Genomic DNA, 27,537 nt, shown 5'->3' with positions numbered 1-27,537 from the left:
CACATTATGCCTCTCGAGACCTGATAGATGACATAGCTGTTCCAAAGGGTAATTTAGGTCTTGCAAAAGATTATCTAGATGGTCAATGTAGTTTGTGTGATATAGGTGGTGAACAATAATAGTTGCTTGAATCTTGTTGCCCCTTTAAGGATTATGTCGTGGCTACATATATTCTCAGGGTTTGTTTGATAAGAATTTATTTGATCTCCTCATGTTTCATTTATATTCACCTGAACACTTGGTGAGATATTAAGAATTTTCAAGAAAGTTTATTTTCAATAGCGGATGGCTTTAAGATCACATTGCATTTAGTTTAAAAGGAGGAATTGCGTGGTGATATCTAAATATATTCAAAGAGCGTTATTATCTAAGGGAATTATTCATTGCATTTTTACTAACTTTTTAGTTGGTGGCAGGTACTTAGTTTAGTTGAGGTGGGGACACAGTGTAGTTGCAGCTTAGCTAACTAGAGGCCAAGCAAATATATCTGTCTTCTGTCTTAGTGCGAGATTACTGAGAATAAGGTATCATTCTAATTTTAGGAATTATGAGGGCAAGGATCCAAATGGAAATGATTTAGTGTTAATTAAATGCAGGCAGTCCCCAGGTTAAAAATGTCTGATGTACAAACAACTCATACTTATGAATTGACAAGCCAGCTGGAAGTAGAATGCCGTCCACTTCCAGTTCGAGCTTGGTTGAGACAGCAGCGTGAGAGATTATGCTGCACGGTACTCTCGTGCGATGCTGCCATTGCCTGGTATCGCGAGAGAGTATGCTGTACCGTACTCTCGTGCGATGCTGCCATTGCCTGGCATCGCGAGAAAGTAGCATACTGCATATCATGAGTACAAGAACAGATTTGAAATTGAAAAGTATGGATTTGAATATCACACCTATACAGTATTGTGTACTCTTATTTTATTGGTTTACAAGTGACTCGTGAACCAACAGTTTGGTAACTCTACTGCCTCCTTGGGTTAGAGGCAGCTAGAAATGAATAGATGCCACTTTCCAGCTGATTCCACCTCTAGGTTTCACGTGGCAAAAATCCTAATACACCTGTACTGTATTTGTATTGTCCCAAATCTTCCAGGGGAAAAGCCCGGAAACCACAGTACTCTACACACATAATTACAGAGTAACCATGCCCCCATAGCATAAATCCGATGCAAGTGCTGGAGATCCCCTCTCCAGAAGCATAATCAAACCCTGACTCTCCAGCACCAGGTCCATCCTCTCCAACAGTAGCCATCTCTCCATCATCTTCTTCTTCTGGACCATCAAATATGTACTGTACTATTATGTTTAAGATGTTGTAGTGTGTTTGGAAGTGTTCCTTAAATCTTTTGCACACATAGAAAGGTCAAATATATACTATATATTAAGATAAATATTTGAGTAACTGACGCTAAATAAGGACCATATTTACTTGTTCCGACTTAAATACAAATTCAAGTTCTAGGTAACAAAACTCGTTTTGAACCCGGACACTGCCTATTAAGAAAAATTGTTATAATTATTTTGATGGTTTATGTTCTATTTCGAGTTTATCTCATGTTCCTCCATCTTTCTTCCTTTTATATTTTTGTTCTGCATTTGCAGCATGTGGAATTCTTCTGTTACCCAAGTCTGCTGATCTTTGTATTCTGTCGTTTGCCCAACCTCTTTGGAAAACAGGCTGTTTAAGAGACACTTGGCTACTTTAATCTCAAAGAGCAAATCAGAAAAGCCTTTATTTCAAATATATTTTTGCATAAATCCTTTCTGGCTTGATGTGATATTAAAGGTATTACACCTAAATAAAAATTAAATTTGTATCAAATAAAGTTTGTAAAAGTTGCCTTAGCAGTATCTAGGAAATGTATTGTTATAACTTTGAAATCAAATACAGACTTAGGAATGGAGAGATGAAATGCAGAAATTCATAGTTGAATACCACTTGAGAAAATTATATATATCTTAAGGAATAGATACCATATATTTTGGAAAAGATCCACCCATATGTGTTGTTTAATAATTTGTTTGGTAACCTCAAACCTTAGTGACCTCCTTTATATGATTTCTGGAAAAGGAGTCTCTGGACAATCTCCAGTCTTTTTACTTACATCTTGTATGTTTTTCATTCTTTCATGGGGCTTTAGGGGGAAGGGGATGGGGGAGTGGGGTATATACCACATGTATAATGGATTAGACTATTTTGAAGATTTGAACAATAAATTTTATTTGGTGGTTAAAACTTATAAAATTTCAAATACGCACACGCACACACATTTTTTTGTGTGAACTTCCAAGTTACCTAATTTTATATGAGAATAATATCGTAAGCGATCCATTGAAAGTGTTTTCATATAGACCTATTTTTTTATTGAATGTAGATTATAAAATTATAGCAAAAGTGTTATCAAACCGGCTTGCCAAGTACTACCTAAGTTGATACATATTGATCAAACAGATTTTATTAAGAATAGTCATTCGTCAGATAATATTCTTCAATTGATAACTTTGGTCAATGCATATCGAAAGCAGCCAGTTAGATGCGGAAAAAAGCCTTTGATAGGGTTGAATGGGATTTTTTTAATTTAAGGTGTTAGAGAAGTTTAAATTTGGGCCTTTTTTTATTGGTTGGGTTAAAACTTTATATACAAAAGTTTCCTTACCATTCAAATTGACACATTCGTCCTGGCAAGGGCGTCCATTGTCACCAGCTTTGTTTGCATTGGCTATTGAACTGTTCGCTCAGACAATAAGACAGAATGAAAAGATAAGAGGGATGAGAGTTATGGCTGAGGAATATAAGATTAATCTATTTGCAGATGATGTTTTGATATTCTTGACAGAACCAAAGCAGTCATTGTTACATTTGCAGGAATGTTTATTACAATTTGGAAAATTATCTGGATATAAAATTAATTGGAATAAAAGTGAAATTTTGCCAGTTGGAGAGGGTGATTATTCAGAGTATAAAAATATTTAAAAATTGAAATGGTCCAATAAAATTAAATATTTAGGAATAACTATAAATGCTGATTATCAATCATTATATAAGTTAAATTATGTTTCTTTATTTAAAAAAGATTAAAGCAGATTTAATTAAATGGAAAGACCTTCCATTAACTTTAATTGGTTGAATTAATTGTATTAAGATGAACATTTTTGCTCGAATCCAATATTTATTTCAATCGATACCATGTTCCCTTTCAAAGGGTTTTTTTCAGGCTTTAGATAAAGTTGTGAGGGAATTCTTATGAAAAGGTAAATTACCACAGGTAGCATTGTATAAACTTACATGGAAATATGTGCTAGGTGGACTTCAGTTACCTCATTTTCAAAATTATTATGAAGCAGCTCAGTTGAAATTTATTAGTAGATTGATGGACTTGGACCAGCCTCCAAGTTGGGCGAAAGTGGAGATGGCTTGTATTTCTGAAGTTGAGATGCATCAATTTATATTTCGATGGAATATGAATTTGTTGTGGGAATATAATATGCCGGTATTAAAACATTTGTTGAAGGTATGGACTAGAAGAAATAAGGTTCTAGGATCAAAAGGTAAATTATCAATTTTAACCCCACTATATAATAATCAGCTTATTCCTTTTTCAATGTTTAATAATCATTTAAAGAGTTGGGATTGGAAGGGTATAAAGATATTGCAGGATTGTTTTTGAGGAAGGACACCTTCTTTCTTTTAATCAATTGAGGGAACGATTTGATATCTCTGAAGATTCTATGTTTGTTTATTACCAACTTCGAGCTTTGGTAAAAGATATCTATGGTAAAGAGATGATTCTACCTGTATTGATGAAATTTGAATCTTTGATTTCCTCTATACCATAAAAGGGTTATATTTCAGTTATGTATCAAGTGTTACAAGATAGTATGGATAAACTGGACTGGGAGAAGTCTAAGCTTAAATGGGAAAATGATTTAACTTTTATTTTTTCGGAAGATCATTAGGTGGATATGTGTTATGATAATGTAACAAAATTGATGATATGGAATGGTTAATTATAATTTTTTACATCAGTTATATTTAACTCTGGAGAAATTGAAAAAAGTATGGTTTTAGTAATTCGGATTCTTGTTTTAGATGTGGTTTATGTACTGAAACTTTTTTTTACATGCTGTTTGGTCCTGTGTTAAAGTACAACCATTTTGGGAAGAAATTAGGTTAGTTTTAGAAAAATTATACAATATTAAGTTACCATTAGACCCATCTATTTTTCTAATGGGCTACATGGTTCCTTTAAGGGGATTAGGGTTGGATAAGTTTCGAATTGCATTTGTATGATTAGTGTTGTCTGTGGCACGAAAATGTGTGGCTAGTACATGGAAAGATAATATAACGATTAGTATAATAGGTTGGCAGATTGAATTGAAAGCTTATATTATTATGGAAAAATTTACATATAATCTGCATGATAATTATTTTCTTTGTTAATAAGTGGTTACCTTATTTGGAATATATGCATTTGGATGTACTTTGATTTATTAAATACTTCTGGTCTTTTTTTTGTTTATATTCTTGGCTCTCCTTAAGAGAGCTGGCTGATGGGGTGGGAGGGTGGGGGGGGGGGTTTGTTTTTTTTTGTGTTTTCTTTTATATATATACATACATACAAAATTGTTCTTATTGGATTGTATGCTGCTTTTTTCTTAACGATCTTTTTAATAAATAAAGTTTAAGAAAAAAGAAAAATATCGTAAGCACGGTTTTCAAAGTTTTATTTTTCCTATTAAATTTTAGCCTTGCATTCAGACATTATACATTCTCATATTGATCTCATTATTCCTGTGACCGAATTTATACCTGATTTGACTTTAATAATCATCGTCAGATTTGTCCAATGGATGGATGCAACCTCTTCACCAGCATTGTCTTTTAATTATTGTTATCCAACAAGTTGATGTTTTGTGCTCCGTGTGGCAACATTTTTAATTTTTAAAAAATATAAATGGCTGTGTAATTGCATAAATTTCCAGAAATAATTTTTCCTGCCATATCCAGAGCTTCTTTCACACATTAGCTAATTAAATTCAAGTTCAATTTCAAATACTGTGTTTTAGCTTTGGATGATTGGCAATATCAGAAAGGTAAACTTGTCCTAAAATTAATGCTGAATAATAGCAAATATCTACAAGGAAAGATTATGTTCCTGGTAGTATTGCTGCACAACCTAAAATAGACTCAAGATGGGAAGATGAGCAATATGGATTGTTGATCTGCATCAATGCCATATGCATGTTATTATTGCAATAATCTGATTCACATTGGCATTAACAGGGGCATATAAAATTATTTATTTTTATTTAATCCTGTAAAATTACATCAATGAAATTATAGTGTTACTACTGAGCCCATCCTTGTCAATGTAAGCCAGGTGCAGAATAAAAACATGATAAACATTTATCTTAAAAATTTGCCACAGAATAATCAAGTATTTGATATCGGTTGGCATCCTGCCTGTGCTTTTAACCTGCAATAGTATGGGAGTTTGGCAGACCAGAACAAATTGTCTTTAAGTAAGTAAAGCTGATATTTTTGATCTTTTGTGAAGTGAAATAGAATAATCAGAACAAGGAATGTTAGCCTCCTGAGACTCTTTCCAATGTGGCGTAACCTGCCATATTTTGCTTAGATCCTCATTTATCATTCTTTTATCTCATGTGCCAAATAGTTAATATAATTGAACAAATTTCTCCCTTTAGCCTTGTTCTTCTTGACCGCTGTGTTTAGCTTTCCACTTCAAGGCCAAGAGAAAGTGACAGAAAGCAGAGGATTATTGGTAGGGGTGCAGTGCTAATTCTTTAGGTGCTGGAGTTCACCAAAAATGGCAACGTAGGTACCGGAGCTGCCCACTGAGGTGCCTGGAGCGGCCCTGTGAGGTGCCGGTGCAGTGCTCCAGTGAGCTATGGCAGCACCACACACCTGATTATTGAACTTCTAGAGCCTGGATGTCAATCTACAAGTGTTCCACAGGGTTCAGTACCAGGCCCCGTGATAATTGAGACACATGTAAATATGTCGGGAGCACATTTATAGAATCAGATCTAAAATGCTGAAAATACCCAGCCAGGACTGAGTGTTTGAGTGTTTTTGACGTTGATGCAGAATCTGCTGTTTTATTTATTTAACACACAGAAGATTTGATCAAAATTGATCGTGCGATTTATGATCAAGGTAGATTTTGGCAATATGAAAATATAAATAGATTAGCATAAACTGCGAGGTAATGCATTGAGGAAGGCTAAACTGAGAAGTGTGGAGGAACAGTAGACTCTTGGAGTGTGTACACACAAACTCCAGATAGTGACAGGACTGGTATTCAATCTGAGGTCTTCTTCCTGCCGGTTGTGTTTGCATTACAGAAGTCCAACTTCCACTGTGGTATAAAATGGCGAGAATGAACTAACAGATTTGATAGTTTATCACTGTTAACAGATATGTGTTTATATAAATACTGATTTAAACCAATGCACATTTTGAGACTGGTCCTGAGGGCACTTTTTTATTCTGGCTAGTGAATAGTTTTTAACAAGTACAACATTTTCAACACAAATATATTAAACAAAATAACAACCATTTTGAAAATGGATTATGGCAAGAAAAGTAACGTATAAATTAAATTGGTTAAATAAAAACTAAAATGAAATCCGTTGCTTGCTGGATACCTAAACCTAAATGTGATATGTATTGACTGTTTCCATATTAGCAACATTTTCCAAAGGGACGTAGAATGCATTGGGGGTGGTGGTGGAGGCTGGTGCAATAGGGACATTTAAAAGACTCTTAGATAGGCACATGGATGTCCGAAAATAGAGGGTTATTGGTGTCAGTCAGCACATCATGAGCCGAAGGACCTGTACCATGTTGTAATGGTCTCTGAATGTAAATCAACTTAATATTGGTCAATTATTCCACTCTTTCTCCAGTTTCTAGAATCTTGATGTTCCTGGCAGCAAATATTTGAGAATTGTTCCATGGGGTTTAATACAGCATATCTGTATATTAAATTCTGTAAATTGATCAGTTATAGCAGGATGACATATTGATGAGACAGCACGATCTCATTTCAGGAAATGAGGTGAAGCAAGAGATAACATTAGAATAAATAAATATTTAGAAATAAGAGAAAATTACACGACTAGATTTGATGTCAATGTTCGAGAAGGAAAATGCACATTCAAAGGAAAAAAATTTGACTGGGAGAAAAAAAAACACTGGTAAAATGAAGGGAAAAAACACAGTGGCTAGATTTCTGCCTTCTGTTGTCTGATGGGAGACATTTGGCCACTGATCCTAAGCTAGGTCGCACCTCATCCAGCTCCCCTTGTTCTGCCATGTTCAGTAACCTGTGCTCCAAGGCACCCTGGTAGGACAATTAACTATATCCTTGTGAAGTAAATTCATGATTCAGCAAAGACTATCCCTGCTGCCTGGGAGAGCATTGGCTTTGTGCAGGATTTGAGGCCATGATTTTCAAACACTTTCTCTTGGGTAACCAATGGAATCTCTGGCACTCTGATGGCGCATCACTGTCATCACTAGCGGGTGCAGGGGCTGTAGACACCATCAGAGGGGTGACACCAAAATAATTGTCTATAAAATTTTTGTGCAGTGTTTCAGCAGAAATTTATTATTTTTTAAAATAAAAATATCCCTGTAGTTAGATATAACAACAAAAACATTTTTCGTAAGCCCAGCTTATATGTATCAATATACCTATAAGTCTAAAACACTATGTGAATTTACTTTTTCAACCTTCTAATGAACTCCGGTCAAAGATCCCCTGCTCAGTGCCGCCACCAACACTTGGTCCACGGTGGTGGGTCGGGGGGGGGGTGATACCATGAGTTACCACCTTGGTGACACCAACCCCAATGATGTCACTGGGTGAAGTACTTCTTCGATATCTGTCCTGCCTGGTACACCTTGGCCAGATTGGTGGGTGACCTTCGTTTTGCAAAAGGTTAATTTTCTCACATGCAGGTGAGTTAATAATATCTCAAATTGTACAGGCACAAGCCCTGCATAATAACACAAGTTGGAATGATCTTGATTCTAGAATTGGAATGATGTAGATCTGCCATTCTCAACGAGTGGCATATGGCCCCCTGGTGTGGCCACAGCTCATTTAAGGGGGGCCACGGACTGAAATCATAAAATTTTTTTTATGTTATTGGTAGAAGAGAAGTACAGAAGAAACCAACTAAACTTGACTGCTTTAGAGGGAAGGGGGTCCATAAACTTTGAGCAGAGTTGGAAGGGAGCCTTAGCCATAAAAAGCTTGAGAATAACTGATGTAGATACAATCTGAAACAATTTTCCTGACTCTTGCAGATTACCACAAATGTCGCTTGAGGTTTTGAAAGCTCGTCTGGGTCAGCAGCCAGGACCAGGTGGCAAGATCTCATTCGGGGCTTTGGATGGGGTGGCCAGGGCCTAGATGAGAGTCTGCAGTCAGGACATCAGGATCTCGGATGGATGGGCGGCTGCGGCCTAGGTCAGAGTCCACAGTCTGGGTGTCAGGAGCTCAGATGGGCCGGTGGCCAGGGTCAAATATGGGGAGGAGTGAATGTTACACATGATCTATGGAAAATACCAGCTTTTTCAACCAAAAATAGAGGGGGAGAGGGGGAAACTTTTATATGGTATTGACCATATTTGAGAGCAGCACAGCTATCCTGCTGCCACAATGCTCCAATAGCTTGGGTTTGACCCTGACTGCCAGCTCCTGCCTTTGAGTAGTTTGTAGGTTATCCCTGTGACCACATGGATTTTGTCTAGATGACCCAGTCTTCTGCTGCATCCCAAAGGCTTTCCGATGAATTAATCAGCTATCGAAAAATGTCCCTACAGTAGATGCTGTTAAGGAATTTGGGGGAGTTGATGGGTAGATGAGAGAGAATTGGATACAAGCAAATAAAATGGTGGGGAGGGGGTGGGAAATGGGACTGATGAAATTATCTAAGAGCCAGCATCAACTTGACAGGCCAAATGGCTTTCAATGTCACAATTAAATGTGACATTGAAGGATTTTTTTAGCATTTTAACAGAAAATAATATGGTAGATCAAACATTTTCCCAATAACGGGTCAGTCTGGGATAGAGACAAAAGCATTATAATTGGAGCCAGTCCATTCAGAGGAAACTTAAAGATTTGGCTTTTTATGCACAGGGAAGTAGATGATTAGAACTCGGTCCCAAAAATAATTGGAAAGCCGCACACTCAGTTAATACTGTTTAAATGTGAGATCAATAGAATTTTGATGGTCAAGGGTATACAAGGATATAGTTAATTGTCTCCCACAAGCACAACTACATAAACTTCTGGATCTCTGGGAGATTGGGAGTTCTTGATGAGAGGTATACATTGCATGGCATTTGGATTTTGAAGGTTGAAGTGTATGGAGTTAGTCGAGGTCATTTTCAATATGCCTGAGGGAGACACTTTCTATGCTAATGTGAAACCTCTGACCATGTTTATCAAGTTTGATGTGTTTAATGGAAATGTACATTAGCTAATTAAATGACCTTTGAACACCCTCCAAGTGGCTTGTAAATTTACCAAGTTACAATTTTTGAATTTGCACTCGACTTGGTTTATTTGATTTACTTATAGTACAGGGGGAAATTATAACTTGAAAATAAAATATAAATGTCATGTCAATAAGGAACATTTAGCACAAAATTAAATTTGTAGGCTGTTATAACAACTTAAAGCATTCAGCTTGTCATTCTACACTTCCAGGTACTATCAATAATTCAGTAATAACACAATTTTCTGAAGAAATTCAAAGCATGTTGTGTTATTTGACGGAAGACAGTTTAATAGCTTCTTTGAAAATGATTTGTAAACTTTAAAATAAAATTCCCAAAATGTTATGATCGCAAAACTTCCATCCTGGCCATTGCATTCTTTAACCAAGTAGCTCGTGTGCTTTTTTTCATGATACGCATATGTCATGTGATCTTATCTTGAATCTGTCATGGCTGATTTTTAAAATGCAGTTGTAATGAAATCCTCTGAGGACTACAGTACCAGAGATGAAAATGGTGCAAGTGTGGTCGAGGGAGGCTGAGGAGTTCCTGCCATACAACTTTGAATCGGTGGACTGGATCAGATTCAAGGACTCATCTTCAAACTTGAATGAATATGCCACGATTGTCATCGACCTGCGTGGGTGAGCGTGTGCCCATACACACATACCGTGAGTACCCTAACCAGAAGCTATGCTTGAATCAAAAGATTGGCAACCTGCTGAGGGTGAGGTCAATGGTGTTTAAGATCAATACAGGAAGGACAGAAGGCTAGCTCAGCAGCAAAGAGGTTAGGGACAGAGTAAGAGCCCAGCTATGGGTGGGATTGCAGGCCATTACCTCTTACAAGTAAAGCCAAACATCATAAATGGCTGTGATGCTTCACTACCCGATGAGATGAACACCTTTTATGCTAGCTTTGAAAAGGATAATTTAATGGCGCCAATGAGAATCCCTGCAGAAGCTGATGAACCTGTGATATCGATCTCTGAGGCCAACATTAGAATGTTCTTCAAGAGGGTGAACCCTCACAAGGCATCAGGCTCTGTGCAAGTCAACTAGCTGGAGTGTTCACTGATATTTTCAATCTCTCATTGCTATAGTTACCTCGTTCAAAAGGGCGTCAATCATCCCGGTGCCCAGGGAGAGCAGAGTGAGCTGCCTCAATAACGATCACCCAGTAGCACTGACGTCTACTGTGATGAAATACTTTGAGAGGTTGATCATGGCCAGAATTAACTCATACCTAACTAAAGATCTGGACACACTGTAATTCGCCTTCTCCCACAATTGCACATTGGCTCCCTACTCAGCTCTTGTTGCATTTGGGAAAGTATCATGCTCGGTGGGTTCACAGAGCAAAGAGTCTGGACACAAGTTTTACAATCAAAGGTAACTTTAATGAAAATATGGGAAACAAATAGAGGAAGACATCAAATGATACTTAATTATTCTACCACTAAACAACTACATAGACATTGACATCGGACCCAGGTTGGAGTCCAAAAACAGTGGCCGCCTGTCTTCTACACACTACCACATGTGTCCAACTTCACAGTCAGGGACTTTCAAACACACTCCCATCGATTCCCTGTATCAATGGTGGTGCGGCTCTGCGCAAGCACTGATCTCTATCGCAGTACTGCGGCTCAGCTAAAGTTTAGGGCACACCTTACGCATGACTCCTCCAGCAATGTCCACAGTAGTGACCTGGCGTGAAGCAATGTCTGAAACTTGGACCAAGAGGCAGAGAGTACGAAGTGTTTAAGACATCGATGTTTTATACTGATCTGAGCTGAGTGTCTGGGCAATGATGACACAGTCATTTAAATGAGCCAGTGGCAAGGTGTGCACTAATGGGTGGCCAGAGTCCAACCTTGATTGACAGGTGATGTGACTTGCAAAAAAATTTCAGACAGGGAAGACACGTGACCACCCACAATCCAAAATTTTCCAGACAGAAGGGAAGCTACGTGTTCTTCCTCAATTCACATATTACAGCTCTGGATCACCTAGACAACAGCAACATCATCATACCATCAGTGCTGGCCAACACATTTCAAAACCTGGGATCCTGGACCCACCTCTGCAACTGGATCCTTGACTTCTTCGTCAGAAGAACATAGTCAGTGCGAATTGGAAACAATGACTCCTCCTCACTGTTCTTGTCATTCTTGGTGGTAGAGGCTACAGGTTAGGGACATTCTATCAGAGTAGTCCATGCAAGCAACTGCTGTAGCCATTATGTGCTGGAGATGGAGGGAATGAATGTATTGCATGGTGGATGTGCTTGTGAATAGTGATGTTCTTGATTCCTATTGGGGTTGCCCTAAATCAGACAAGTAGAGAGTGTTCCATATTGTTTCTGACTTGTGCATTCTCGAAGCAAGCAGGAAGTGAGTCATCCTCCAAAGATACTGAATCTGCTTTGTGGCTGATTTCATGATATTTTGTGGCTAGTCACATTTAAATTTCTGTCAGCAGTAACCATCAGAAAGTTAAAGGTTGGAGATCGAGCTAAGATACCACAATTGAATGTCAAGAGTAGGTGGATAGAGTCTCTCTTGTTTCACTTTTCTATTTTCTAGCACTTTAATTGCACAACTATCCAAATGCTTGCCCACTTCTGATGAAAGGGAAGTCATTGATGATGTAGCAGAATATGGTTGACCCTTGAATACTGCCTGGAGAAGCTCCTACAGCCTTGTCCTGGGACTGGGAGAATAGGAGGGGAATGGAGGATTATAGGCAAGGTGCAGGTAGGTGGGACGAGAGAAGAGTACTTGGTTCGGTGCGGACTAGAACGGCTGAGACGGCTGGTTTCCGTTCTGTAATTGTTATAATGGTTATAAATAATATTGATCACTTTCCTTCATGCCAGGGATGCTTTCAATCATTGGAAAGTTCATTTTTGATGGAGACTGATTTCATTTTATCCAGTGATCCTTGATGACGCAATCAGTCACGTGCTAGAGTTTAATTCTTCCGTCCCTTCTGGAATTCAGCTCTTTAATCCATATTTGGATCGAGGCTGAGGTAATGTCTGAAGTCGAGTGGATCTGGCAAATCCTAAACAGGGCATTGATGAGGAGATCTTCGGTGCACTGTCGATTATTCCTTGCAGCATGTTGCTGAGGATTGAGAGTGTGATCCAGCACAGTGGTGCAGCCTGGTAGATCTGATACCTCACAGCTCTGGAGACCTGGATTCAGCCCGGAACTGTGGTGCAGCCTGGCCACAACTTGCAAGTTCTGCTTGTACCATGTACATTTCTTCTAAGAGCTGGGGTTGCTCCAATGTCCAGTTTGGTAGGTGAATTAGCCTCTGTAAACTGCCCTTCATTTATATGTGAGTGGTAGGATCTGGAGGATGTTGTTTGGAAGGCAGGTACACTTTAAAAATGGGATTAATGTTGCATGCTGCAAAAAAAAGAGGGTGCATGCGGTTGCAGCTGCCATTTCAGCTCCTCACAACGGTAAAATCCCCAACCATTACGTTGTGCCTATGATTGGGAAACACTGGTCAAAATAAAAAATATGCAAACTGGATTTCCACAAAACAATATTAATCTACTATTTATTTATATAAATACTAGTCCGACATTGTTTGTCTGTATGTGTGTTATGTCTGGTTCTGTGTCTGCATGTTTTGCACCGAGGACCAGAGGACACTGTTTCATCAGGTTGGACTTGTGCAATCAGATGACAATAAACTTGACTTGAGAGTAAATGCGTGGTTGATGGCTGGTGTGGACAGTGGGCCAAAGAGTTTGGTTCTGTGCTGCATTTTTCTAATTTAAAATAATGTAATGCGGTTTTGACATATGATACCAGTGGGATGCAATTCAGCAACAAGCTGTCATTTTAAATGTTTTTGATTCATGTTCAAATAAATATAAATATGTATATATATATATATATATAGATATATATATATATCTATATATATATATCTATATATATATATAGATATATCTATATATATATATAGATATATATACGCACACAGAAATAATCTAAAGCAGTGGTTTTCAAACTTTTTCTTTCCACTCACATTCCACTTTAAGTAATCCCTATGCCATTGGTGCTCTGTCATTAGTATGGGGTTGCTTAAGGTGGTATGTAAGTGCAAAGAAAACATTTGAAAACCGCTGTTTTAATCGCACCTCATTGACTCGTTATGTGCACGGTTTCAGAACTCCAAAGGAAATGGGCCAATGACAATTTTTCTCAAGCAAAATATTTCAGTAGCAATTGCGTTTAGAGTAGTAGTTCTGAACCTTCCCTTTCCACTCACATCCCTCTTTAAGTAATCCCTTTCTAGTCATAGAGCATTGATGGCATAGGGATTACTTGAAGTGGTATGTGTGTGGAAAGAAAAAGGTTGAGAACCATTGATCTAAAGTATTAGAATGTATACATTGAGGATAGACCTGAGGTCTGAGGAATTTATCATTATTTTCTACAAAGTAGTAATCTGCTTCCATATTCAGTGTAGTTGCTAGCATAAGATTTTGAAATGAACAGAATTGTATTGGAGGAATTAGAAAGAAGGAAAAATACATTGGGAGATGATTAAGGAGTTAAATGATGCAAAATTGTGTTTCAGATGTTAAGCTTCAGACCAATGAAAATGATCATTAAGAAACTCAATAGGTCAAGCAGGTTCTGTGAAAGGAAAGAAATGGTCATTGTCTCAACCCTGAACTTCAACGATTCCTTTCCTTCCACAAATGCTTCTCAACCATCTGAGGACCTCCATTAATTTGTTTGTTTTTGCTTCAGGTTCCTGCATTTTCTTGTGATCTTGTTTTTATAAGCATTAATTATGGTTTAAAGTTCTTGGTAATAATGTTCAAAATATAAAATATTGAACTGAAGAATCAAGAGATCTTCAGATAACGGATGTGCTCTTGGCTATTTTACTTGCTGCTGAAGTTGCATTTTATCTCACTGAGATCAAGCATTTGATGGGAAAAGACACTAAAGAGCTGTGGTCAGATCAATAGAGAATTGGCTTAAAACCAAATCCATCACCAAATAAATTCTTCGACATTACTAATTGAGCTTCTTGGATCAAACCCATCACCAAGTAAAGAGCATCTGTAAAAGTCTATTAAAGTTTCCTATGTATAAAATGCTTTCATTCCATTGAATATCTGATTAAAATCCCTCTGTGCACATGCATCTGCAAAAATCGTAACCTCCTGGTCTCATGTTTCTTTGATCAGAGATATAGCCACCCTAGGTATTCAGAAAGCAATGATCCTAAGTGGACTTTGGCACGTATCAGTGCAATGATGTTTTCACTGAAATTCATAACCTGTTCTCTGCACTTTTGACTGTCACAGGAGTCCTTCACAGCGATCTCCCTTTTCTGAGTGATAATTATTTCTGTGACAGCTTTGAACAACTGCAGCTTCTATAGCTCACAGCTGTTTTACAGACTCTTCCTTGAAGATTGATTTCTGCCAAAATCCAAGCACCTGCTGGATTGCCATATTGATACAATACTTGTCGCAGATCTCAACATTATCATTCCCAGACTCTCAACATTTAAACTTCCTTGCTTCATTGCTTAAAATTATGCCCAGTTAGCAGCTATAAGCCCCATCCCCCAGACACTGTCACCTTCTTCTTTGCTGCCTCCAGCTTTTTGGCAGTGACAAAGTACAGTACTCAAATGAGGTTCAATCCCCGACAATAGAACTACCTGATAAGATCAAGGTAAGGATTTGGGGTGTGGGGACAGGAATGATACAAACCAGTGAGCTGAATTAAAATGAATAAATCTGAAATTTCTTTTATAAAGATTGAGGTTTCAATGTTTCCATTGTCAAAGACCTCCTGGTGACATTATCTTCATTCACTGCTCTCTTCTGGCAGCTAGCGTGGTTCCTTTTATTCATTCAGTCAAGGTGAATCCTGCAAGGTGTATCCACAGAGATTGTCTATATCTAATTAATGCATGCACTTCTGAGATTCAGTGCAATGGAGCTCTCATCCCTCAGGGTATCATCTTTACTGGTAATAACACCTTCATCAATGTGAAAACCAGCATGAAGTGTGTCTCAAATATGCACTTGTGCATTGAACACTATTTCAGAACTGGTTGGTACTGGCTGTTGCCAAAAATGAGTGCTAAGGAGCTGTGCTATTTGGCCTCGTGTTTACTGCAGAAGGCATTAACATTGACTTCTCCAGTTTCTGCTAGCCTACTCTCTGTTCTTCCTCGCTTCCCTTTCCTTTTGTCTCCTTTCCTCCAGCTCTCCACCTCCTCTTTTCATTCACAGAGCCATCCCTCCTCCCCCACCTTGCTGCTGCACCTTCCCTCCCTTATCCACCTATGACCTTTAGAACTATGCTCCTCCCCCTGCCACTTCCTCCCACCCCCCAGCATTTTATTCAGGCACCTGCCTACATTCTTTTCTTATCTTGATGAAGGGCTTAAGCCCGAAACGTTGGTTATTTATCTTTATCTTTGCTACATAAAGGACACGTTTAACCTGCTGAGTTTTACCAGCATCATGTTTTTACTTCAACCACAGTGTCTGCAGACCTTCATGTTTTACTCACCTTTACTGCCTACATGTCTTGTCTATTTTTACCCCTTGGAAGCAAATAGGTTCACGTTTTCATGGAAGGAACAGTATATTTATAAAAAAATAAATTGGATAATCTTCAAAGCCTGCTGTTCTCTGACTGTATGTATTTAGCAAGGGCACCAAAACTGAATAATGTAACTGAATGTAAACAACATTTTTGTTTTAGATGGAAATAAAAACAGAAAATGTTGGGGAGACTAAGCAAGTCATGCAGTGCCTGTGGAAAAAGGAAGAGTTAACGATTTGGGCTGAAGACCTGGAGAATGTCCAAATGGACTATAGGTAACAGCACTTGCTATTTACATCTCAGATTTCCAGTACTATTTTTTATTTCAATAGTTGGAAGCAATTTATGGATTGCACTGGTTTCACCGGCAGCTGGAATAAGTAAGCCAACATTCCTTTAATTAGCCCAGGCTATGACATGCCAAGTTGTGGGAAGTTATTTGGAGTATGAAGTTTGAAATCGGTATTGGACACCAATGAACAGCTTTATTTTGCCATTTTGTGTGATAGTAATGTCTGTTATGGGGTCCTGCACACTCCACAACGACATCTTCTGATTTCCATTCAGAATCTTCAAGCCTTTTTTGAGCTTTAGTTGGTAGGCGATGGTCAGTGATATTTGGCAAGATGTGTGGTAGGAGTTTTTTCAAAACTAATTTGAATATCTATTATTAATTTGCAACCAGTAATCAATGAAAATATACTTATATTGCTAGATTGTTATTTACTTAGACTAAAAACATATGTGGTAGCAAATGTACAATATCCAGTGACATAAATATGATTTATTTACCGATCTGCTGGTGCAGCCAGAGCTCGTGAATACTCTCAACCTCTCCTGCTTTAGTTTCTGGTTTCTGGCATTTACTGTATTGGTTTTACAGTGTATTATGGCTTGTCCACATAAGGCCTCTTGATTTTCAATATATTTGACAATAATTTCTCTGGCCACATTCAGAAATAATGCAAGTTGAGTTCTGTGACTTTTGCTGCAATTATGTAAGATGTTTGGTAGTAGCAGGTCATCTTGTTACGTGGTGCTTTTAAGGTTGAATATCTCTGCTCAGATAATAGAATCACTTTTTAGTAATATAAATCTTAGCATTTCTCAATGTCATTGCTGTTCTTCGCAATATGCATTGTTCAAGTCTTTATTTTGAATGATTTGTGCATTTCCCAGAAAGGTCAAGTAAACAAGCACATCCTGGACATGAAGACGTATGCATTTTCAAGTCATGATTCATCACATAACTGACAGTGTTTTATTCTCTGATAAACCTTTTAATTAACTATCTATGAACAAGGAAGGCTGAGACAAAAGGCAGGTTATCAACTGAAGTGTAGTCATATCAAAAAGGACAATTTAACACTTGCATTTATTTGGAATGAATGCTTTTAATATCAGGCAGTGCTTCTTGCTTCCACACAGCCAGTCTGTCGATCTACATACCAGAAAGAAAAGAAAAGGAATGTTTTTGTTTCTTTTTGGTGCGCAGACCAACAGATTGCTGATTTTTTTTGTGCTAAAATTAAAACTGGATCTAGTGGGCTATAATTTAATTTTCTGAATAGAGAGAGTGAGGCTGTCCTGATATTAAGCCTCAGACATCAGCAAATGCACTCTGATGCCAGATTGAAGTAACTGGGAATGGCAATTGGAAGACGAAGGAGGGATTCAGGAAGGGCAACAGAGGGGATGGTACTTGTTGAATGTGAAATGAGATTGTGGTATGGACAGAAGGTAAATGGAGGAAATTGAATCACTGCAGCCCACCCTCCTTGCATGTGATGCTGGGAGCAGGATTCATTCTCTTCCAGACTTTGCATTCGCTGAATATTTCCTTGTCTTTTGTGGATTCTTGAGGCCTGATTGTTAAGCTGCATCAAGGCCTGGGTTTTAGAGACTGCAGTAAGCAGTGTCTGCAGGAACCACATAAGGGTATCTGTCTCTCACTCTCACTGATAGAGCTGCTCATAATGCATTTTGAACTTCTCCACACACAAGAGTGGTGGGAGTGTGGAACAAGCTGTCAACTGCAGTGGCAAATGTGGGCTCAATTTTAATATTTAAGAGGAGCCACATGATGGAGTTGTGACTGGTAGGATAAAACCAGCCCTCTCCAGAAAAAAAGAAAAGACACTGTGAGGTTTTGGATTTTGGAGTTTAAGCAATTGATGTATTTAACCTGGAAATAAATATGTAGGACCATAGAACATTGCAGCACAGAACAGGCTTCTTTGGCCTTTATAGTCTGGGCTGAAACATTTTTTTTGCTGTTCCACTGACCTGCACCCAATCCATAGCCCTCCATACCGCTGCCCAAATTCTTAAATATTGATTTTTTTTCACACTGTGAACCATATCAACCAAAATATATACAAATGTTTCTCATTAAATATACACAGTGGCATTTTCTCCCTTTTCCCCCCCCTATTCTCCCTCCCCCCTTCCCACCCCCCTCCAAAACCAATAAATATTCAACATATACAATAAAACCATAAAATAATGTCTTCACACAATGAAAAATAAAGAAGAAAAATGTGTCATCAACTTTTACACACTGAATCAAGTCGTTTTGTCTTCTTATCATTTTAGCCGGTGGAGGTCCGAGGCAAGCCCTCTCTGTTATGTTCCATGTATGGTTCCTCCTAACCTGTTTAACCTTTCCCTGTAACTCTGTTCCAGGCAACAACCTAGTAAATCTTCTTGCACTCTTTCTATCTTATTGATATCTTTCCTGTCGTTAGGTGACTAAAACTACAGACAATACTCCAAATTTGGCCTCACCAATCTCTTACGCAACTTTACCATAATATCCCAATTCCTATACTCAATACTTTGATTTATGAAGGCCAATATGCCATAAGCTCTCTTTACAACCCTATCCACCTATGACGCCACTTTCAGGGAATTAGGTAATTGTGTATAAAAGCATTGTTGCTCTGATCAACTCAGTGACTATGGACCTCATAAGGATGGAGCCCTTGAACAACACTTGTGTAGCTTTCTCTAAAGCCTCTCAGTGTCGGTGACATGCGTATTTTGCTAACAATTTACATGATGTACACAACAATGTCATCAATTATGCATTTGTGCAGCTGACATTACTGAATATATCAAGGAGCCTCTATACATAGTGATCCCACATAAACAGAGGACACAGAATGTGCAGATTCTATTTAGTGATCTGCTTTTGGATAAAATTCATTGGGATAGAGCATAAACGTGACAGAATTTCTTGGCTAAAATATCCTTGCACCTCTATATCTCTTCTCCTTTCGAAGCTTTACTGATGAGTAAATATTTTCTCTCCTTAACTTTTCTTTTCACTTATATCAGCTCACTTTTGACGCCATTGAACACGAGTTCATTTTCTTCTTCATTTTATTTGATGTCTTTTTTTCCACAGTAAACTATTTCTATTTCTGCACGGTTTACAACTTGAACTGTATAAGAGTCTAGATCATTTGCATGTGTTGAATAAAACAGTAGCCTCAAAGAAACACCACTATTTATATCTATCCAGTCCAAAATCATACAGTTTAAACTGTCTTTGAAAATCAGATATACAATATTGCCTGCCTCTCCACAACTATACTTTCTGTTCTGCAAATAAATATATATTTTTTATTTACAACGTACTTTATTCAAATCTATGTTTGGTGATATGATTATGTGCACTGGCTGGCCCACCCTCCGGGTGTCTTCCTGTTTTCCTGTCCTTGACGCCTCCCTGCTCCTGCCCATGTGACCCCAGGCCATAAAGGTCGAGTCCCCTCTCCTTCCCGCTCATTTTCCTAGCCTGGACCCGTGCCAGCAGTCTCTCGTACAATAAAGCCTATCGTTACCCTCAGCCTTTTGTCTATGTCATTATTGGGGCTACGGATAGCGCCCAACACTATCTACTACAACAGTCCTTTATAAAAGCATACTTTTTACAAGATTTTTTATCTTAAAAATCAAAAAAGATTTATTATGATAGCCTTAGCTGTAGCAAAAAAATGTATTATGTCAACCTGGAAATTAGAAGATGGCCTGAGAATACAGCAATGGTACATGGAAATGAATAAATGTATTCCATTGGAAAAAAATAACATATAATTTAAGAAATAACATCACAGTATTCGAACAAATTTGGGAACCGTACATGGAACACAACAGAGAAGTCCTACCGCGGACCTCCACCAACTAAAATGACAGAAGGAGAAGAAGATGAAATGAACTGACCCAGTGTGTAAAAGTAGATGACACAAATTTCTTGTTTATTTTCATTGTGTGATGACATTGTTTAATGGGTTTAATGTATCGTATAGGTTGAAAGTTGAGTGGGTGGGGAGGGGTGGTGAAGGAGGAGGGAAGGGAGGAGGGGAAAGGGGAGAAAATGACACTGTGTATATTCAAGAGGGAAATTGTGTGTATTTTGGTCAGTCTGGTTCATAGTGTGAAAAATAAAATTAAAAAAAAAGAAAGTTAGCTGTTGCCTGTTCTGAATGATCTAAAAAAAATACAGTTTCTCCTTTTCTTGCTCTTGAACAGAGGTCTTTCTTTGACAATTATTCATGACTCATTTTCAAGGAATCTGAGCCTTTAATTTCTTCTTCGATTTTCCTCAGGAATCTGCAATGCCTGCCAAGAGGGCCTGACCCTCTCAGTGTTGAATTACCACCAGCTTTCCCTGTACTCCATCCTGAAATATCTTCTTGGCTTCATTCTTACCATCAACTTAAACGAATAGGAAGAGAGTACCCACTATTTATCGTCAACCAAAAGTTTTCGTTTGATCAGCCCCATGTGTTTTCTTGTTATTTTATTGTTTAGGAATAATGTTAGACTTGGAGAGGAAGCAAGAGTAAATCACCCACCATTATATTACCTTGCTCTCAGTTTAAATAAAGTCTGATGCCTCACCACCTACCTTATATCTTCATGGAAGTTACCCTTCCAAGATTTCAAACATTTTTCACTGTTTCTCTTAACCAGTCTTGATCATTCTAACTTTGCTTCAATGTTTTAAAATCTTCCTGATTATATTGTGCAAGGCTCAAACTTCTGCTTGTCTGGATTTGTTCTGAATGGTCTGCTGCCCAATCTTGTACTAGGTTCCTGAAGCCTTCCTTGCCATTGTATATGATTAAGACTGGTCCTCATTTGTACCATTTTAAACCTCATTTCAAAGATTATCTACTTCCTCTTTAAATATTTCCAGTTATCTTCCATCCACAACCTTTTACTGCAAATTCTACTACCCTCTGCAAGAAGAAATTCCTCTCTGGTTTAAGTGTATGTCCCCTTCTAACTATGTTCCATTGTTGAGATCTCTCATTAATAACAACAATAACAGTCCTCAAGGCCTATGTCATCTGGTGATGGAACACATCAAAGCACATCTCCCAGAGATGCTGGACCCATTTGAATTTGCCAAGAGAAGAAACCATTGCACAGATGATGTGAGAGCCTGTCCCTTCACTCCATCCTAACCCACCTTGAGAATGATGCCCCGTACGTCAGGCTGCTGTTCATCGACTTCAGACTGGTGGAGAAGCCGTCGTCAATGGCACTTAACATCCCTCTCTGTTACTGGAGTCTGAACTTCCTAACAAAAAGACCACAGTCTGTCTGGGTCGGTAACAGAACATCGAGCACCATCACTCTCAAGATGCGCCAGAAGGCTGTGTACTCAGCTCACACCTGTTCACACTACTGACCCATAAATTCATCATCAGATCTAGCTTCAACAGTGCCATCAAGTTTGCAGATTACACAACAGTAGTTGGCCACATCAGCATTAACTATGTGTCGCACTACAGTGAAGACGTGGAAAATCTTGAGATATGATGCAGGAGTAAAAACATGAGTCTTAACATGGACAAGAAGAAAAAGATGACCATGGACTTCAGGAGGACCAGGAATGATCACTATTCACTAACATCAATAACTCTGTAGTGGAGAGCACCATGTTCCTTGGAGTTCACTTTACTAGTTGACCTAACGTGAACAAACAACATCTCTTCACTTGTCAGGAAAGTGCAACAGCGACTACACTTCCTGAGAGGAATGAAGTGGGCAAGGCTACCGGCCACTATTATATCAACCTTCTACAGGAGCTCTATCAAGAATGCCTTGCCCAGTTGCATCACATGGTTGCTGCAGAGAAATTGATTGGAGGTCAATCCACAGAACCATACATGTGAGAGAAAGGATCAATGGAGTCTCCCTTCCCCCATTAATGTGATGTACTGGGCTCCTCATCTGAAGAGGGCGCGCAAATTCATCGAGGACTCCTTCCACCCCACACTCAGCATCTTTTAGCTACTGCTGTCAGGAAAGATAAACAGGAGTGTCAGAGCCTGCACCACCAGACTGAGGAGCAGCTTCTTGCAGGCCGTGTGAATGATGAACAACCAAAGGAACTGCTGACACTAACCACCCAAGGGTCTCATATTCATAAACCAATATTTATTTATTTTTTGTTGATATGAATACCTGTCATGCGTATGTATGTGTGCTGTGTCTGGTTATTCGTCTGCGTATTTTGCACCGAGGACCGGAGAACGCAGTTTTGTCAGGTTGTACTTGTGCAATCAGATGATAATAAATGACTTCACTTAAAATGCCAGATGTTAATTTGAAATATTAAGGTTAAGTAAAATAAACAAAAAACTTATTTCACAAAAGAAATCAGGAAGACTAAAAAAAGACATGAGGTTGCTTTGGCAGACAATGTGAAAGAAAATTCTAAGGGTTTCTACAGGTATATTAAGAGCAAAAGGATAGTAAGGGACAAAATTGGTCCCCTTGAATATCAGATTGGTCGGCTTTGTATTGGAGTCAAAAAGATGGAGGAGATCTTAAAATTTTATTTTCATTAATATTCACTCAGGAACTGGCACAGTTGTGGGAAGTAACGGAAACAAGCAGTGAGGTCATGGAACCTATACAGATTAAAGAGGAGGAAGGGCTTGCTTAAAGGAAATAAAGGTGGATAAATCCCAGGACCTGACAAAATATTACCTTGGGCCTTGAGGGATGCGAGTGTAGAAATTGCAGGGGCTCTAGCAGAAATATTTAAAATATCCTTAGCCACAGTTGTGGTGCCAGAAGATTGGAGGGTAGCTCACATTGTTCTGTTGTTTAAAAAAGGCTCCTGGAAATTATAGACTGGTGAACCTGGCATCAGTAGTGGGTAATTTATTGGAAGGTTTCTAAGAAATCAGATATACAATTATTTGGATAGCCAGAAACTGATTTGGGATAGTCGACACGGCTTTGTGTGTGGTTGGTCGTGTTTAACCAATCTTACAGAGTTTTTTGAGGAGGTTACAAGGAAAGTTGATGAAGGAAAGCCTATATGGACTTTAGTAAGGCCTTTGACAACGTCCAACATGGGAGATCAATCAGGAAGGTTCAGATGTTAGATATTCATGGTGAAGTATCCTCAATCTGGAGGAACATTGAATTTCTGTGCAAAAAGATCATAATTTTTTTTTAAATTTCCCCCTGATGCTTTGTTTGTAAGTGGGTTTCCAATCACTTTGATGCAATTTATTTTTATTTTGCTTCAAGGTAAGCCTCTCAATGTGATTAGGGCAAAATATCTTTTAATAAAATAGAACATAGAGAATAAAAGTACAAAGATCAAATTAATTAAAATGCACTATTAAAATGTGAAAATCCCTCTTTTCCTTTGTTGAATGACGATCCTCTAGGAATAACACTGATAAAATATTTATTTATCAATCTTCTTAAAATATTTGTGCTTTCCACATAAACCCATCACAGATTAGGGATGTGCACTTTGGTTGCTTTTGTAATTAAATCCACTGGCTTAAAATACTTGTGGCCCACAAGTGGATTGTAAACTGGACTATTTATGGAGTTCTGCAGAAATAATCAAATTCAATGATGTCCAATTTATTGCTTTGCCATTATTGCACAATAACATCTGATGCAAAATTTATTTCCATTAGGATTTCTGAACTAAATAAGGAACTTCTAAGTTATGGTAGCAAAATTAAATAGTAAACATCATTTGGCTACATTTAATTTTTTAATTTTCAAAATTGTACAGGTGATACAGATTCGGAATTTCTAATGAGAAATGGTTGATGAAGTAAAACCTTGCTGAGAGAATAAGAATAAAAACTTATCTGGCAATAACCGCACTGACCTAGAATTGTCCATTTAATAGAAATGGACAATGTAAATATGATGGTTATTTACAAGGGAGCAGCACAGTTTGAAAGTAAAAACTTTTCTTTGATAAATTATGTCTTCTATATAATTTGGCCTAGTTCATAAAGGCAAGTACATTCTTGTTAGATATTAATCACAAATATGAATGAACTAAATTCCATTGAAGGAATGCCTAATGCCCTGAGGACTTGACAATGTTGCACATAATATACAAACAAGCAAACATGTTTTGCGATTGAGAAACAGATTAGAAAATTTAGCTGGCTGCTGGCAGCAGATATTTAAAAATGTTGGTTAGCAACCATTTTTGAAACAACCCAACAATATTCTTCAAAACTTTTATTCCAAGTTTTCTTTGCAGTATTTTCAAGAAAGAAAACCAATGAGCATTGCCAAATAACGTTTGGATACAGCATGGAACTTTGATGTACCCACTTGCTAAAAACTAAATATTGAAGCGAACAGACAACAATTTTTTTTCTTTATAAAGTCATTGGAAATATGTCTGCTCTGGTACAGGTCATAAATGCAGTTTCCTCAGGAGGCCCTTTCACACTGTAGTGTAAAATGAAGATTCTTGGGAAATTTTCCCGGGAACCTGTGGTGTGAAAAGATCGGCCAGGGAATTTTGAATGGGTCCAGGGTTAGGGCCAGGTCCCGGAAATTTTCCCGGACCTCCCTCTCCCTGCAGTGTGATGAGGCAAATGGCCGAACAGGGGCAGCCTTGTGACGTCAGCATTTGCCTAGGCGATTAAAATTAAAATATACTTGCTCCCGACAACGGCGGGCTTCTTCGGCACATCGCGACGGCAGCACAACGTGGGATGAATGGCCGTCCTCATTAAACATAATCCCTCACATAATCCCTATTTCCCAGAGCGGTTCCAGCTGCGTGAGGGATTATAGGAAATTAAGTTGGCCATTCATCCCGCATTGTGCTGCTGTCTCAATGTGCCGAAGTGTGGGGGGGCGGGGCAGGGAAGGCGTGCGGGCCGGTGGCCGGTGGGGAGCAAGTGAGCGTGAGGGCGGGTGCAGGGTGAACTTATTCTTACTCCTGTGAGTGAGTAACACGTCATCAGTTGGGGGTGGCGGGACCCCCCCTAAATTGCCAGGGAGGGTAAATTCCCAGGAATTTGGACTGTAGTGTGAAAGACTCGGGAGGTCCTGAATTCCCAGGATTTCACCGGGACAAAGAAGGGTCACTGCTTGCCTTCGGTGTGAAAACGGCCAGTGTGTGTGCTGTAAAACTCAGCAAGTAACTGTTGCAAAATTACAGTGCTGGAGTATAAAGAGGACGTTGGTAGCAGAGCTTGGGTACTTAGTTCAAGGCTTTAGTTTTCAGGTGAAAATTCTGAAACTTACCAGCAGCCAACCTGAAACGTAGGGAAATGTATCAAAACTGAGCAAAACCTTGGCAATACAAAGGAAAGTTTATAAATGATTAGCCACTATTGCAATGAAACAGCTCTGTTTGAAGAGTCTTTTGATCAGAAGCAGTGAGTAAATGATAGATCTCCACACAATCCGATTCCAATAGACCTACATTCAGATTTCTACATTTTCCACTCCAAATTTCTGGGCAAAAAGATCCATGATAAGTGTTTTATTTTTAAAATTTCCCTCTAATTCAGTGGTTCTGAACCTTTTTCTTTCCACTCACATCCCACTTTAAGTAATCCCTGTGCCATCACTGCTCTGTGATTAGTAAGGAATTACCAAAGCCTTCGACACCGTGAGCAGCAAAGGGCTTTGGCAAATACTAGAGCGCATCGGATGTCCCCCAAAGTTCCTCAACATGATTATCCAACTGCACGAAAACCAACAAGGTCGGGTCAGATACAGCAATGAGCTCTCTGAACCCTTCTCCATTAACAATGGCGTGAAGCAAGGCTGTGTTCTCGCACCAACCCTCTTTTCAATCTTCTTCAGCATGATGCTGAACCAAGCCATGAAAGACCCCAACAATGAAGACGCTGTTTACATCCGGTACCGCACGGATGGCAGTCTCTTCAATCTGAGGCGCCTGCAAGCTCACACCAAGACACAAGAGAAACTTGTCCGTGAACTACTCTTTGCAGATGATGCCGCTTTAGTTGCCCATTCAGAGCCAGCTCTTCAGCGCTTGACGTCCTGCTTTGCGGAAACTGCCAAAATGTTTGGCCTGGAAGTCAGCCTGAAGAAAACTGAGGTCCTCCATCAGCCAGCTCCCCACCATGACTACCAGCCCCCCCACATCTCCATCGGGCACACAAAACTCAAAACGGTCAACCAGTTTACCTATCTCGGCTGCACCATTTCATCAGATGCAAGGATCGACAATGAGATAGACAACAGACTCGCCAAGGCAAATAGCGCCTTTGGAAGACTACACAAAAGAGTCTGGAAAAACAACCAACTGAAAAACCTCACAAAGATAAGCGTATACAGAGCCGTTGTCATACCCACACTCCTGTTCGGCTCCGAATCATGGGTCCTCTACCGGCACCACCTACGGCTCCTAGAACGCTTCCACCAGCGTTGTCTCCGCTCCATCCTCAACATCCATTGGAGCGCTCACACCCCTAACGTCGAGGTACTCGAGATGGCAGAGGTCGACAGCATCGAGTCCACGCTGCTGAAGATCCAGCTGCGCTGGATGGGTCACGTCTCCAGAATGGAGGACCATCGCCTTCCCAAGATCGTATTATATGGCGAGCTCTCCACTGGCCACCGTGACAGAGGTGCACCAAAGAAAAGGTACAAGGACTGCCTAAAGAAATCTCTTGGTGCCTGCCACATTGACCACCGCCAGTGGGCTGATAACGCCTCAAACCGTGCATCTTGGCGCCTCACAGTTTGGCGGGCAGCAGCCTCCTTTGAAGAAGACCGCAGAGCCCACCTCACTGACAAAAGGCAAAGGAGGAAAAACCCAACACCCAACCCCAACCAACCAATTTTCCCTTGCAACCGCTGCAATCGTGTCTGCCTGTCCCGCATCGGACTGGTCAGCCACAAACGAGCCTGCAGCTGACGTGGACTTTTTACCCCCTCCATAAATCTTCGTCCGCGAAGCCAAGCCAAAGAAAGAAGACTTAAGGTGGGATGTGAGTGGGAAGACTGTGATAATTGTTACTGAAATATTTTGCTTGAGAAAAATTGCCATTGGCCCATTTCCTTTGGAGTTCTGAAACCGTGCACATAACGAGTCAA

General features: G+C 39.2%; 1 protein-coding gene across 9 annotated transcripts in view; it reads left to right on the top strand.

The window, feature by feature from the left end:
• The window catches only part of LOC138735642 (extracellular sulfatase Sulf-2-like), a 379,836-nt gene that overhangs the window by 73,481 nt on the left and 278,818 nt on the right, over nucleotides 1-27,537 (top strand). For 6 of the 9 annotated variants that reach the window (XM_069883750.1, XM_069883748.1, XM_069883743.1 and 3 more), the window contains exon 3: nucleotides 16,315-16,430. The exons of 2 other annotated variants lie outside the window; for them this stretch is intronic. The gene's annotated coding sequence lies outside the window, so the exon portion shown is untranslated. Of the gene's footprint in view, nucleotides 1-10,044; nucleotides 10,216-16,314; nucleotides 16,431-27,537 lie in introns of those variants that run through there. One more of the 9 variants, XM_069883742.1, reaches the window with a different exon arrangement.

The sequence above is a fragment of the Narcine bancroftii genome, chromosome 6 (genome assembly GCF_036971445.1).
Source record: "Narcine bancroftii isolate sNarBan1 chromosome 6, sNarBan1.hap1, whole genome shotgun sequence".
Classification (NCBI taxonomy): Eukaryota; Metazoa; Chordata; class Chondrichthyes; order Torpediniformes; family Narcinidae; genus Narcine; species Narcine bancroftii.
The sequence above is the reverse complement of the archived record's forward strand: the minus strand, read 5'-3'. Positions and strand labels throughout refer to the sequence as shown.